Source organism: Heterodontus francisci, chromosome 1, assembly GCF_036365525.1.
Source record: "Heterodontus francisci isolate sHetFra1 chromosome 1, sHetFra1.hap1, whole genome shotgun sequence".
Lineage (NCBI taxonomy): Eukaryota > Metazoa > Chordata > Chondrichthyes > Heterodontiformes > Heterodontidae > Heterodontus > Heterodontus francisci.
The window spans coordinates 21,934,743-21,949,687 of NC_090371.1; positions in this window are offsets into that span (position 1 = coordinate 21,934,743).

Below are 14,945 nucleotides of genomic sequence, written 5' to 3' on the forward strand. Positions count from 1 at the left end.
TGTGACAGGTAAATTGGTGAGGACGAGGTCAAGTAGGTTTTTCCCTCTTGTTGGTTCTCTCACCACCTGCTGCAGGCCCAGTCCAGCAGATAAGTCCTTCAGGACTTGGCAAACTCGATCAGTAGTGGGGCTACCGAGCCACTCTTGCTGATGGACATTGAAGTCCCCAACCCAGAATACATTCTATGCCCTTGCTACCCTCAGTGCTTCTTCAATATGAAGCAGTACTGATTTGTCAGCTGAGAGATGGCAGTAGTTGTTAATCAGCAAGAAGTTTCCTTGTCCATGTTTGACCTGATGCCATGTAACTTCATGGAGTCTAGAGTCAATGTTGAGGACTCCCAGGGCCACTCCCTGCTGACTGTATACCACTGCGCTGCTAACTCTGCTGGGTTCTTTCCTGCTGGTAGCACAGGATATCCTCAAGGAGGGTGATGGAGGAGTCTGGGACATTGGCTGTAAGGTATGATTTGGTGAATATGACTATGTCAGGCTGTTGCATCACTAGTCTGTGGGACAACTCTCCCAATTTTGGCACAAGTCCCCATATGTTTCTGAGGAGGACTTTGCAGGGTTGACTGGGCAGGGTGTGCCTTTGCCACTTCCGGAACATAGGTCGATGCCGGGCGGTCCGTCCGTCCGGTTATATTCATTTTTGACATTTTCTGTACCTATTTGGTACAATTGAGTGGCTTGCTAGACCATTTCAGAGGGAAGTTAAGAGTCAACCACATTGCTGTGGATCTGGACTCACATGTAGGCCAGACTTGGTAATGACAGTAGATTCCCTTCCCTGAAAGATTAGTGAACCAGATGAGTTTTTACTACAATCGGGTAGTTTAATGGTCACCATTACTGAGACTAGCATTTTATTCCAGATATTTTAATAAATTGAATTTAAATACCCCAGCTGTCATGGGGGATTTGAACTCATGTCTCTGAATCATTTGTCCAGTAACATTATTGCCATGCTACCATTCCCAAGCACACAGCAAAAATATGCTGCCTAATATAGTAGCACTAACCCTAACTGGTACTAATGTCGGCTGGGCCAAAGTGGGAATGCTTTCCTGAGCTTCAGAGATTTCAGGAGGAAATTTATATCTGGATACTTTACCAAGTCTAGGACAGAATTATTTTGATGCTCTATGGGAAATATTGCAAACACCCTCCACCTTCCACCAACCCTCCTCAAAAATGTTTCCAAGCACAGAAAATAAATAACATCAATGTTTATCTCAATGATTCTGTGGCTCTTCCACTTTTCAGGGGTATCATTGCTACTAGTCTTGGTTGGTTGTGCGATTGAGGAGAGGTAGAACCCAGATCTCCTCACAGACTTTGTGTTTTTTCAAAGTGTCCTGGCGGATATGATTGTCTCGGAAGGAACATAGGCAAATGAAGGAAAAGTCCATCCAGCTGATCTCCAAAATGCATAAACCTCAATCAACCACCATATCAAATGTCTATCCAATTCTCCCTTAATGTTTGTCCTTATCATGCTAGGCCCCCACCTGCCAAGAATGAGGCACATTAATTTTGGCATGAACATTGATTTGAAACTGTTACTGGAGTGAAGAAAGGACTTGTTAAACAGATCAGCCGTGGCTGGAAAATACATTTGCATATTAACAGACGGTGACTGGAAGGACAAAGGACCATTCCCTGACACATTCGACCCACAATGGATCTTGATCAACAGGGATTGTGTGTAAGAGGAGCATTCCAGAGACTGCCAAGGTGATACAATCCAAGACATGGTCAGACCAGTTAGTCACATGACTAACTTGCTTGGCAATCTGTTTTTTTTCTGAATCGTACAAACAGTTTGAACTGAGAGTGTCTGTTTGCTCCTGGACTGAGAAGATCTCCCCTGTCTCTTTCTCACAAGCCTCTGACTCCATTGAAGACGCATGAACCCCAAAAGAGAAAAATCTCCTACAATGAATAAGGTTTAAGAAGAATAGTGGGCCCCAATGAAAAGCAAGATCTACCTACAATTAAGAACTCTACAGTGAACTTGAAGAACCATAACAAAAGCTCTTCAGATATTGCCTCAAACTTTTCCACTTTATTTTTCTTCTGCTCTTTTCTGTCTCTATTTGCATGAGTATCGTGTATGCATGCTAGCGTGGATGCGTCATGCATCCATAGGCATCAACCAAATTAGAGTTTCAGTTCAAGTTTGATAAATTTCAACTTTTCTTCTTTAAACCTATGAAAACCTGTTTGTGGTGGTTTCTTTGCCTCATAATTGAAAAGCGGTGGACAAGGATTCACCAAGGGGGAGCTAAAAACACGGTGTGTTTAAAATAAAACCCAGTTACAGTAAGACCAGGTGAAGACTGAAAGGGAACCCGAGACCCCTTTCTCACCTGGTTGTAACAGTCATATTATCTGCCTCCTTAAACAATCTGTTCCACGTAGCCATCATACTCTGCGTAAATGAGTGAGCTCTAAAATTCCAGGAAAGCAGTTTCACAGCACAACCTCCCTCCCCCTAAATGGAAAGTTCAATTTTCACACACAATGCTTCACCAGAGAACATGATCTTCGGTATATTTGGTTGGGAACCATAAAAAAATATTGTGATGCTGCTGCTCTTTAAGGGCTGCTGCTCACCATTAAAGGGCAGGTTGTGGTAGTAGCAAGAGAATGTACAATTGTTCCCAGTGCCACATGTGTATTACACTTTGCTGCTGAGGAGTAGGGACTGAAAGCCACCCACCAGGAAAAGCACACCTGCAAGCTGCATGGTAGGAGGCCATTAACGGCCTCACAATTGGTTCAGAATTCAGGAGGAAGTCAAAGATAAGTCTTCTCAAGCACAGGACCAGGTTGGGAAAATCCACCCCATTTGTAAGATATCATTTAAGCATTTGCTTTTTCAGACACTCCCAAATGTCAATGAAACCTTGCCTTTCCAGTGAAGATGGTGAACAAATGTTCAGACTTCCAGCCTAAAGCCACCCTCTGCTATTGATAGTGTTATGTATTGCCTCTGTGTTTGTTAAATATACTTTTTGAGGATTTATTTTTGATAGATTGAAGAAATGTTAAACTTTGGTGTTTTCAAAGGGGGTCATGTAAAGAGCACTTGACTTTGAAAAACAGTCCCTGGAAATGTTTCTTTCAAAGGGGCACTGAGAGGTCTCGTGAGGAAAACAAGCCTTTCCGCGAAACCACCTGACTTCCAGCTCAATAAACAACAGAGAACTTTGGACACCTGGAGAAATTGTTTACAAAAAGTGACAGGTCAAAATTGATGGAGGTCAAAAGGTTGACCTCCTGTTGTCAGTTTCACTTTTGAATTGTTTTGAGTTAGGGTTAAAATGAATAAAAAGGAAGAGAGCTTCCAAGGAGAGAAGAGAACTTTCAAGGAGAGAAGAGAATTCCCAAGGAAGGAGGGAACACCATAACCCAGCTCAGCTTTCCAGCACTTCTCTAAAAGAACCTGAGAAATCCATTGTGTCAACTCATCTCGACACCTGCCTTTGAAGAAAAGCCTGTTAAATTAATTCTAAATGCCGCCTGAAAGAACTGTTCTAAAATAGAGTCATAGAGTTATACAGCACAGAAACAGGCTCATCAGCCCATCGTGTCCGTGGGGCCATCAAGCACCAATCTATTCTAATGCCATTTTCTAGCACTTGGCCTGTAGCCTTGTATGCTATGGCATTTCAAGTGCTCATCTGAATACTTATCAAATGTTGTGAGGGTTCCTGCCTCTACCATCCCTTCAGGCAATGTGTTCCAGTTTCCAACCACCCTCTGGGTGAAAACATCTTTCCACAATCCCCTCTAAACCTCCTGCCCCTTACCTTAAATCTATGCCCCTGGTTATTGACCCCTCCGCTAAGGGAAGAAGTTTCTTCCTATCTACCCTATCTATGCCCCTCATAATTTTGTATACCTCTATCAGGTCTCCCCTCAGCCTTCTCTGTTCTAAGGAAAACAACCCTAGCCTATCCAGTCTCTCTTCATAGCTGAAATGCTCCAGCCCAGGCAACATCCTGGTGAATCTCCTCTGCACTCTCTCTAGTTCAATCACATCCTTTCTATAATGTGGCAACCAGAACTGTACACAGTACAGTGGCGCAGTGGTTAGCACCGCAGCCTCATAGCTCCAGCGACCCGGGTTCAATTCTGGGTACTGCCTGTGTGGAGTTTGCAAGTTCTCCCTGTGTCTGCATGGGTTTCCGCTGGGTGCTCCGGTTTCCTCCCACCTCCAAAAGACTTGCAGGTTGATAGGTAAATTGGCCATTATAAATTGCCCCTAGTATAGGTAGGTGGTAGGGGAATATAAGGATAGATGAGGATGTGGTAGGAATATGGGATTAGTGTAGGATTAATATAAATGGATGGTTAATGGTCGGCACAGACTCGGTGGGCCGAAGGGCCTGTTTCAGTGCTGTATATCTAAATCTAAAAATCTAAATCTACTCCAGCTGTGCCTAACTAGCATTTTGTACAGCTCCATCATTACCTCCCTGCTCTTATATTCTATGCTTCGACTAATAAAGGCAAGTATCCCATAAGCCTTCCTAACCACCTGATCTACCTGTGCAGCTGCTTCAGTGATTATGGACAAGTACACCAAGGTCCCTCTGACCTTCTGGACTTCCTAGGGTCCTACCGTCCATTGTCTCTTCCCTTGCCTTGTTAGTCCTCCAAAAATGCATCACCTCACACTTCTCAGGATTAAATTCCATTTGCCACTGCTCTGCCCATCTTACTAGCCCATCTATATCATCCTGTATTCTAAGGCTTTACTCCTCACTATTTACGACACCTTTAATTCTCGTGTCATCTGTGAACGTACTGATCATACCTCCTATATACACGTCCCAATCATTAATGTACACTACAAACAGCAAGGGTCCCAGCACCGATCCCTGTGGTCCACCACTGGTCACAGGCTTCCACTCGCAAAAACAACCCTCGGCCACCACCCTCTGCCTCCTGCCACTAAGCCAATTTTGGATCCAATTTGCCAAATTGCCCTGGATCCAATTGACTCTTACATTCTTAACCAATCTCCCATTGTGGAACCTTATCAAAAGCCTTCCTGAAGTCCATGTAGACTAAATCAATTGCTTTACCCTTATCTATACATCTAGTAACCTCCTCGAAAAATTCAATCAAGTTTGTTAGACATGATTTCTCCCTGACAAAGCCATGCTGACTATCCTTGATTAATCCTTGCCTCTCCAAGTGGAGATTAATCCTGTCCCTCAGAATTTTTTCCAGTAGTTTCCCAACTACTGATATTAGACTCACTGGCCTATAATTACCTGGGTTTATCCCTTGCTACCCTTCTTGAATAATGGTACCCATTTGCTGTCCTCCAGTCCTCTGGCACCTCTCAGGCAGCCAGAGAGGATTTGAAAATTTGTGTCAGATCCCAGTGATCCATCTACCTATTCTTGGAGGCCAGACTGTATGTCAGTTTTTGGAACACAACATATCTCATCCACTGTTTCTTCAAGAATAAGCAGTTATGAGGAAGCACTGCATTGTCAGAGGTGCCATCTTGCTGATGAGACATTAAACCATGGGGCCCACCTGCGCTCTCAGATGGACGTAAAAGATCCCATGGCCCTATTTCAAAGAAGAGCAGGGTAGTTGCTTCTGGTGTCCTGTCTAATATTTATCGTTAACCAATGGCTAAACCATGGTCATCATCACACTGCTGTTTGTGGGACCTGGCTGTATAAAAATTGGCTGCCATGTTTCCTACATTGAAGTTGAAACTACACTTCAAAAGTTGGCTGAAAATGCATTGTGACAGCCTGAGTTTGTAAAAGCCGCTATATAAATGCAAGACTTGTTTTCTTTTAACCTCTATGACTTGAAGAGAAAATGCTTTGCAGAAGTAGGAGGGATCATGTTTCACTCAAAATGTTCTTTCTTGGCTTGCTACCGAGATGTTTATCGCCCACAATGCTGTGAAAAACAAGCCTCTTCTGTGTTATTTTCTCCCTCACAGATTTCATCATCGTCCTCTCAGTTAGACTTCATTAGCTTTGTTTCACAAGCCTCAGAACCAGCCATACTATAGGTGAGAGATGGTGAGAAGGCTGAGACAGACAAGATCTACCAAAGGAGCAATTCAAAAACAAATTGTGCTTAATAAACAGAAGAGTCTGTGAAATGTAGTTTGTGGCATTAATTTTATTTAAAAAAAAGTCTTTTCAACTATACAATGGAAGCAACACTCTCCTGTGTGTGCACTTTAGTTATTTTTCTGGCCTGCGTAAGCAGTTTTCTGAAAAAGGTATGACAGCTCCACTTGCTGGCAAAGGTTTTTTTTTGTTGCAGTTTTTAATTACTTTTTGCTGTGTTTTCCTCTGTATGTGGCAAGTGAAACTTTGCATGTGAAATTTTTTTGCATTCTCTCTTTAAGTTTGCTTTGAGTGAGGGTAAGTTGACTCTCTGTCATTCTTGTGTACCTGAGAGAGAACCCATAAAAAGAGACATCTGAGAAAGGGTTGACTTTAAGGAGGACAGTTCTGGAAGGGCTGGACCGTTATTCAAGTAAGAAAGGGGAAGATCTGGATTTTGAAAAAGTCCTCCATTAAGACCTGGTACATTAACAGGAGTGCTTTAGTACCAATGAATCTTGTTGTTGAACGCTGGCTGATCTTGTTTCGATGAAAACCTTTGATTTCCATCGATCATAGTAATCAAATGTTCAGACTTCCAGTTCAAAGCCATCCTCTGCTATTGATAGGTATCTTCGTGGGTTGGTAGCATTTATGCAGAGGTTAGGTCTGTCCCCCAGCACAAAAATCTAGACTGACACTTCCAGTGCAGAACTGAGGGAATGCTACACTCTCGGAGGTGCCATCTTTCTGATGAGGTGGGCGTAAAAGATCGCATGGCCCTATTTCAAAGAAGATCAGGGTAGTTGCTTCTGTCTAATGTTTATCCGCCAACCAACACCTAAACCATGGTCATTATCACATTGCTGTTTGTGAGATCTGGCTGTGCTTAAATTGACTTTCAAGATAAAACTCACCCTCTAGTCTAATGGATCACCATTTATATTCAATTCTTGTGGCTTTTTCTGTTTGTTTCTGGGATGTGGACAATGCTGTCATGGCCACATTTATTGCCCAGCACTACATGCTGTAAAGAGGTGGTTGGTTGCCTTCTCTTTGAACCACTGAAGTCTTTGTGGTCATGGTGCTCCCACAGTGGTGTGCATTGGGAGTCCTCTGATGTTCATCCAACAATAATGAAGGAGCATTGATGTTTGTCCAAATAAGGATGGTTTCTTCATGCACTAGCTGCTCTTATCCTTCTAGGTTGAAGTTGCCGATTTGGGAGGTGCTGTCAAAGAAGCCTTGGTGAGTTGCTGCAGTGCATTGTGTAAATATTACACACTGAAGCCATGGTGAGCCAGTGATGGAGGGAGTGAATGTTTAGCGTGGTGGGTGCAATTCCAATGAAGCAGGCTGCTTTGCCCTGGATGGCGTTGAGCTTCTTGAATGTTATAGAGTCATAGAACAAGAGGCCCACCCCCGAGGCGAGATGGGAGGCAGGAGGGCACAAAGTATCACGACAGGGGTGGCGGTGAGGCAGAGGGCCCATCTCCCAGCGATCTTCCCGGGGTGGGATAGGCCGATGATGGCCTTCCTGCCCAGAGGCCAATTGAGGCACTTAAGTGACCTATGAACGGCCAATTAAGGGCCTGGTCCGCCACATGGGGAGGACACCTTGTAAAATGAGGCACCCTTACTGCAAGCTTGTGGGGGGGAGGGGGTCCCTTCTCTATGGAGAATTTGTGGCCACAACGGAACGCCACTGGGAACAACTTTATCTAAGTTTGTTATAATCTTGCACACTTATATGAATTCTTCAGTTAATCTCCTTTGTTCGAAAGAGAACAACCCCAGTTTTTCCAACCTAACACTTGTAATTAAATCCCCCATCCCAGGAACCATTCTGGTAAACCTCCTCTGCACCCTCTCAATCACCCTCACATCTTCCTGAAGTGTGGTGACCAGAACTGGATGTAATACTCCAGTTGGGGCCTAACCAGAGCTTCATAAAGGTTCAGCATAACCTCCCTGCTTTTGTACTGAATGCTTAAGTTTATGAAACCCAAGATCTCATATGCTTTGCTAACCACTCTCTCATTATGTCCTGCCACCCTCAAAGATTGATGCACATGCACCCCCAGGTCCCTCTGTTCTTGCATACTCTTTAGAACTGTACCATTGAGTACATATTGCCTCTCTCCATTCCTTCTGCCAAAATGCATTATCTCACACTTGTCAGTATTAAATTCGATCTGCTATTTCTCTGTCTATTCCGCTAGCCTATCTATGTCCTGTTGCGGGTTCATATCATCCTTGCTGTTTGGTGTCATCAGCAAATTTTGAGATGCTACTCTGTATTCCAAGATTGTCCAGATATGGGATTAGTGTAGGATTAGTATAAATGGGTGGTTGATGGTCGGCACAGACTCGGTGGGCCGAAGGGCCTGTTTCAGTGCTGTATCTCTAAACTAAAGATGTAGAGGAAAGGATAGCGATGATTCTCGACAGGAGCGAGAGTAACAGGGTAGTTGTTATGGGGGACTTGAACTTTCCAAATATTGACTGGAAATACTATAGTTCGAGTACTTTAGATGGGTCAGTTTTTGTCCAGTGTGTGCAGGAGGGTTTTCTGACACAGTATGTAGACAGGCCAACCAGGGGCGATGCCACATTGGATTTTGTACTGGGTAATGAACCCGGCCAGGTGTTAGATTTAGAAATAGGTGAGCACTTTGGTGATAGTGATCACAATTCAGTTAGGTGTACCTTAGCGATGGGCAGGGACAGGCATATACAGCAGGGCAAGAATTATAGCTGGGGGAAAGGAAATTATGATGCGATTAGGCAAGATTTAGGATGCGTAGGATGGGGAAGGAAACTGCAAGGGATGGGCACAATCAAAATGTGGAGCTTATTCAAGGAGCAGCTACTGCGTGTCCTTGATAAGTATGTACCTGTCAGGCAGGGAGGAAGTTGTCGAGCGAGGGAGCCGTGGTTTACTAAAGAAGTTGAAGCGCTTGTCAAGAGGAAGAAGAAGGCTTATGTTAGGATGAGACGTGAAGGCTCAGTTAGGGCACTTGAGAGTTACAAGCTAGCCAGGAAGGATCTAAAGGGAGAGATAAGAAGAGCAAGGAGAGGACACGAGAAGTCATTGGCGGATAGGATCAAAGAAAACCCTAAGGCTTTCTATAGGTATATCAGGAATAAAAGAATGACTAGAGATAGGTTAGGGCCAATCAAGGATAGTAGTGGGAAGTTGTGTGTGGAATCGGAGGAGATAGGGGAAGTGTTAAATGAATATTTTTCGTCAGTATTTACAGTGGAGAAAGAAAATGTTGTCGAGGAGAATACTGAGATACAGACTACTAGGCTAGATGGGATTGAGGTTCACAAGGAGGAGGTGTTAGCAATTTTGGAAAGTGTGAAAATAGATAAGTCCCCTGGGCCAGATGGGATTTATCCTAGGATTCTCTGGGAAGCCAGGGAGGAGATTGCAGAGCCTTTGTCCTTGATTTTTATGTCGTCATTGTCGACAGGAATAGTGCCGGAAGACTGGAGGATAGCAAATGTTGTCCCCTTGTTCAAGAAGGGGAGTAGAGACAGTCCTGGTAATTATAGACCTGTGAGCCTTACTTCAGTTGTGGGTAAAATGTTGGAAAAGGTTATAAGAGATAGGATTTATAATCATCTTGAAAAGAATAAGTTCATTAGAGATAGTCAGCACGGTTTTGTGAAGGGTAGGTCGTGCCTCACAAACCTTATTGAGTTTTTCGAGAAGGTGACCAAACAGGTGGATGAGGGTAAAGCCGTGGATGTGGTCTATATGGATTTCAGTAAGGCGTTTGATAAAGTTCCCCACGGTAGGCTATTACAGAAAATACAGAAGTATGGGATTGATGGTGAATTAGTGCTTTGGATCAGAAATTGGCTAGCTGAAAGAAGACAGAGGGTGGTGGTTGATGGTAAATGTTCATCCTGGAGTATAGTTTCTCGTGGTGTACCGCAAGGATCTGTTTTGGGGCCACTGCTGTTTGTCATTTTTATAAATGACCTGGATGAGGGTGTAGAAGGGTGGGTTAGTAAATTTGCGGATGACACGAAGGTCAGTGGAGTTGTGGATAGTGCCGAAGGATGTTGTAGGTTACAGAGGGACATAGATAGGCTGCAGAGCTGGGCTGAGAGATGGCAAATGGAGTTTAATGCGGAAAAGTGTGAGGTGATTCACTTCGGAAGGAGTAACAGGATTGCAGAATACTGAGCTAATGGGAAGATTCTTGGTAGTGTAGATGAGCAGAGAGATCTTGGTGTCCAGGTACATAAATCCCTGAAAGTTGCCACCCAGGTTAATAGAGCTGTTAAGAAGGCATATGGTGTGTTCGTTTTTATTAGTAGGGGGATCGAGTTTAGGAGCCACGAGGTCATGCTGCAGCTGTACAGAACTCTGGTGCAGCCGCACCTGGAGTATTGCGTGCAGTTCTGGTCTCCGCATTATAGGAAGGATGTGGAAGCTTTGGAAAAGGTGCAGAGGAGATTTACTAGGATGTTGCCTGGTATGGAGGGAAGGTCTTACGAGGAAAGGCTGAGGGACTTGAGGTTGTTTTCGTTAGAGAGAAGGAGGAGAAGAGGTGACTTAATAGAGACATATAAGATAATCAGAGGGTTGGACAGGGTGGATAGTGAGAGCCTTTTTCCTCGGATGGTGATGGCAAACACGAGGGGACATAGCTTTAAGTTGAGGGGTGATAGATATCGGACAGATGTCAGAGGTAGTTTCTTTACACAGAGAGTAGTAGGGGCGTGGAACGCCCTGCCTGCAACAGTAGTAGACTCGCCAACTTTAAGGGCATTTAAGTGGTCATTGGATAGACATATGGATGAAAATGGAATAGTGTAGGTCAGATGGTTTCACAGGTCGGCGCAACATCGAGGGCTGAAGGGCCTGTACTGCGCTGTAATGTTCTATGTTCTATGTTCTATTCCCTAGGAATAGGTCCAGTACTGCCCCTCTCTTGTAGGACTTTCTACATACTGGCTCAAAAAGCTCTCCTGTATGCATTTTAAGAATTCCTCCCCCTTTAAGCCATTTGCACTCAGACTATCCCAGTCGATATTAGGTAAGTTGAAATCCCCTACTATTATTACCCTATTATTTTTACACCTCTCTGAGATTTGCCGACATATCTGTTCCTCTATCTCTCCCTGACTGTTTGGAGGCCTGTCGTACAAGCCCAACCAAGTGATTGCCCCCCTTTTGTTCTTAAGTTCTCCCCATATGGCCTCATTTGAGGAACTTTCTACGATATCATCCCTCCTTACTGCAGTAATTGACTCCTTGATCAACAGTGCAATGCCACCTCCTCTTTTATCCCCTCCCCTTTCATGCCTGAAGATTCTCTACCCTGGAATATTGAGTTGCCAGTCCTGTCCCTCCCTCAGCCATGTCTCTGCGATAGCAATAATATCATAATCCCATGTACCAATCAATGCTCTCAATTCATCTGCCTTATTAGTAAGACTCCTTGCATTAAAATAAATGCAATCCAACCTTGCATTTTTCACTTGTGCCTTAACAGGTCTATATTTGCTCTGCCTTCCAGACTGACTCACCCCTAATGTGCCTACACTCTGTAACCCAACCCCCTGCCAAATTAGTTTAAACCCCACCCACCCCCCCCCCCCCCCAACGTCACTAGCAAACCTCCCAGCAAGGATGTCAGTCCCGTTCAGGATCAGGTGCATCTTATCCAACTTGTACAGGTCCCACCTTTGCCAAAAACAGACCCAGTGATCCAAGAACCTAAAGCCCTCCCTCCTGCACCATCTCCTCAGCCACACATTCATCTGCTCTATCCTCCTATTCCTATATTCGCTAGCACATGGCACTGGGAGTAATCCAGAGAATGCAACCTTTTTAATCTGCTACCTAGCTCCCTCCATTCTTGTTGCAGGTCCTCATCTCTCTTTCTACCTATGTTGTTGGTACCAATGTGTATCACAACCTCTGAATGTTCACCTTCCCCCTTCAGAACGTCCTGCAGCCGCTCCGTGACATCCTTGACCCTAGCACCAGGAGGCAACATACCATCTTGGAGTCTCGTATGCGGCCACAGAAACACCTATCTGCACCCCTTACGATAGAATCCCCTATCACTATAGCTCTTCCAACCCTTTTCCTCCCCTGCCGTGCACCAGAGCCCTCCGTGGTGCAACGAACTTGGCTGTTGCTGCTTTCCCTGGGAGGTCATCCTCCCCAACAGTATCCAAAGCGGTAAATCTGTTTGAGAGGGGGATGGCCACAGGGGACTCCTGCACTACCTGCCTGCACCTACTACTCTGTCTGGTGGTCACTCATCCCTTTTCTGCCTGTTCAGTCATTACCTGCAGTGTGACCACCTCGCTAAACGTGCTGTCCACGATGCTCTCAGCATCACGGATGCTCCACAGTGAATCAACTCGCAGCTCCAGCTCCAGCTCCAACTCGCATCCAGCTGTAGATGGATACATTTCCTGCACACATTATCACCAGGGACACTGGAAGCGTCCCTGATTTCCCACATAGCTCAGGAGGAGCATATCACGGGGCTGAGCTCTCCTGCCATGACTTGCCCTTCGATTAATTAGTTACTCCCTGAATTAAAAAATACCAATTACACTAGGGGCCTTGCTCTACCCATTACAATCTAAAGTCCTTAATAAGTTACACTGAATTTTAAAAAAAACCTTAGTAGTACTAAGTACCGACGTAGTACTCACCATATCACGAGCGGTTTTTTTTTTCAACAAAAAAAACTTTCCCCTTTTTTTAAGCTATTTAAATGCACCAACAGCTGCTAGTCACCCAACTAAATCACCTTGCAGATTTCCCGTGATGTCACTATAAGTTTTTTTTCGAGTCTCAGCGCGCAGCGAGAGAGAGAGCAGGTCCGCCAGCCGCCGCCGCTCCTGTCTTCAGGTAAGTGAGGTCCTCGAGCCCCCCGCTCGCTTTTACAGCTCCCGCTCCAGATCAGCTTCCGCCCAGGTCCGCCAGCCAGCGCCGCTCCTGTCTTCAGGTAAGTTCAGGTATGTTGACTACCATTCTATTCTCGTATTCTCTCTTTGCCAGTCTTATTTTCCTCTTCACCTCCATGGTTCTCACGTGAATTCATCTGACATACATCATAGACCCTCCTTTTTTTTGTTTCATCATCAACTCTATCTCCCTCATCATCCAAGGAGCCCTGTTTTTGGTTCGTCAACCTTTCTCCCTTGTTGGAATGTACCTAGTGTGTATCTGAAGCATCTCTTACTTAAAGATAACCCATTGTTTTGATACAGCTCTTCCTGTCGGTCTCTGGTTCCATTCCACCCGGGCTAGATTCCTTCTCATTGCATTGAAATTAGCCCTCTTGTTGGAACAGCACTCATCCAGGCAAGCGGAGAGTATTCCCTCAAATCTTTTGAATTCATTAGGGTTTCTTATTCCACCAGACATTCTGGTAATCTGTCCGACATTGTTACTAACCTTTAACTAAAACAGTTCCTCCTGTATTTTTTTTATACTTTTATTGTCCAATTCTGGGCAGCACACTTTAGGAAGGATATAAAGGCCTTGGAGAGGGTGCACAGGAGATTTACCAGAGTGGTACCAGAGAAGAGGGATTTCAGTGATGTGAAGAGACTGGAGAAGCTGGGGTTGTTGCAGATTTACCAGGGGCAGGATTTTGCATTTGGGGTCAATGTTATGAATGCTTGATCTTGTAATAGAATTATATTTTAAAAATTGTAATTTTTAAAAGTTCAAGATGGTGTCTGGAAGGTCAGGTGATCTTACTTCCACTCTGCAAAGCATTACCAGGACGACAGAGAACACAGATCAAAGACTTTCTTCTGACAAGCAGAGACTGCAGGGCTAACACTTGAAGAGTCACCCTCCCAGACTTTTGGGTTGTAAAACAAGGAGTCAGTAATTCAGAAAATGTAAATGTACCAGGCATCTGTTAGCACCTGGGAACAATGGAAAGGCCCAAGTGGCTTTGTGAACTGGACTTCTAGACTCTGTAATAAAAGCAAAATACTGCTGATGCTAGAAATCTGATATAAAAACATAAAGTACCAGAAATACACAGCAGGTCTGGCAGCATCAATGGAGGGAGAAACAAGGTAAACTTTTCAGGTCTGATAAAGAGCCACCAAAAAGGACAGTGTAACGTATAAGTACGGTGTGAGGTTTTCAAGTATTTTATTAAGTACAGAAAACATATTTCTTTGCAATATGGGGTATCAACTACTTACAGAGTCTTCTTCTTCCTCTTTGGCCTCCTTGTCTCGAGAGACAATGGGTAAGTGCCTGGAGATGGTCAGTGGTTTGTGGAGCAGCGCCTGGAGTGGCTATAAAGACCAATTCTAGAGTGACAGACTCTTCCACAGGTGCTGCAGATAAAATTGGTTGTTGGGGCTGTTACACAGCTGGCTCTCTCCTTGCGCTTCTGTCTTTTTTCCTGCCAACTGCTAAGTCTCTTCGACTCGCCACACTTTAGCCCCGCCTTTATGGTTGCCCACCAGCTCTGGCGATCGCTGGCAACTGACTCCCACAACTTGTGATCAATGTCACAGGACTTCATGTCGCGTTTGCAGATGTCTTTAAAGCGGAGACATGGACGGCCGGTGGGTCTGATACCAGTGGCGAGCTCGCTGTACAATGTGTCCTTGGGGATCCTGCCATCTTCCATGCAGCTCACATGGCCAAGCCATCTCAAGCACCACTGGCTCAGTAGGCTGTACTTACAGAAGACTATTCAGTTAATTGAGGATTTCTTTTAGATTAGCGTTTATGATAAAAGTCTTAAAACGTGAAATCTTGTCGTGTAATTCTTGAAATTGGTCTGGAGGTTCATATCGTGTAATTTTTCACATTAATGA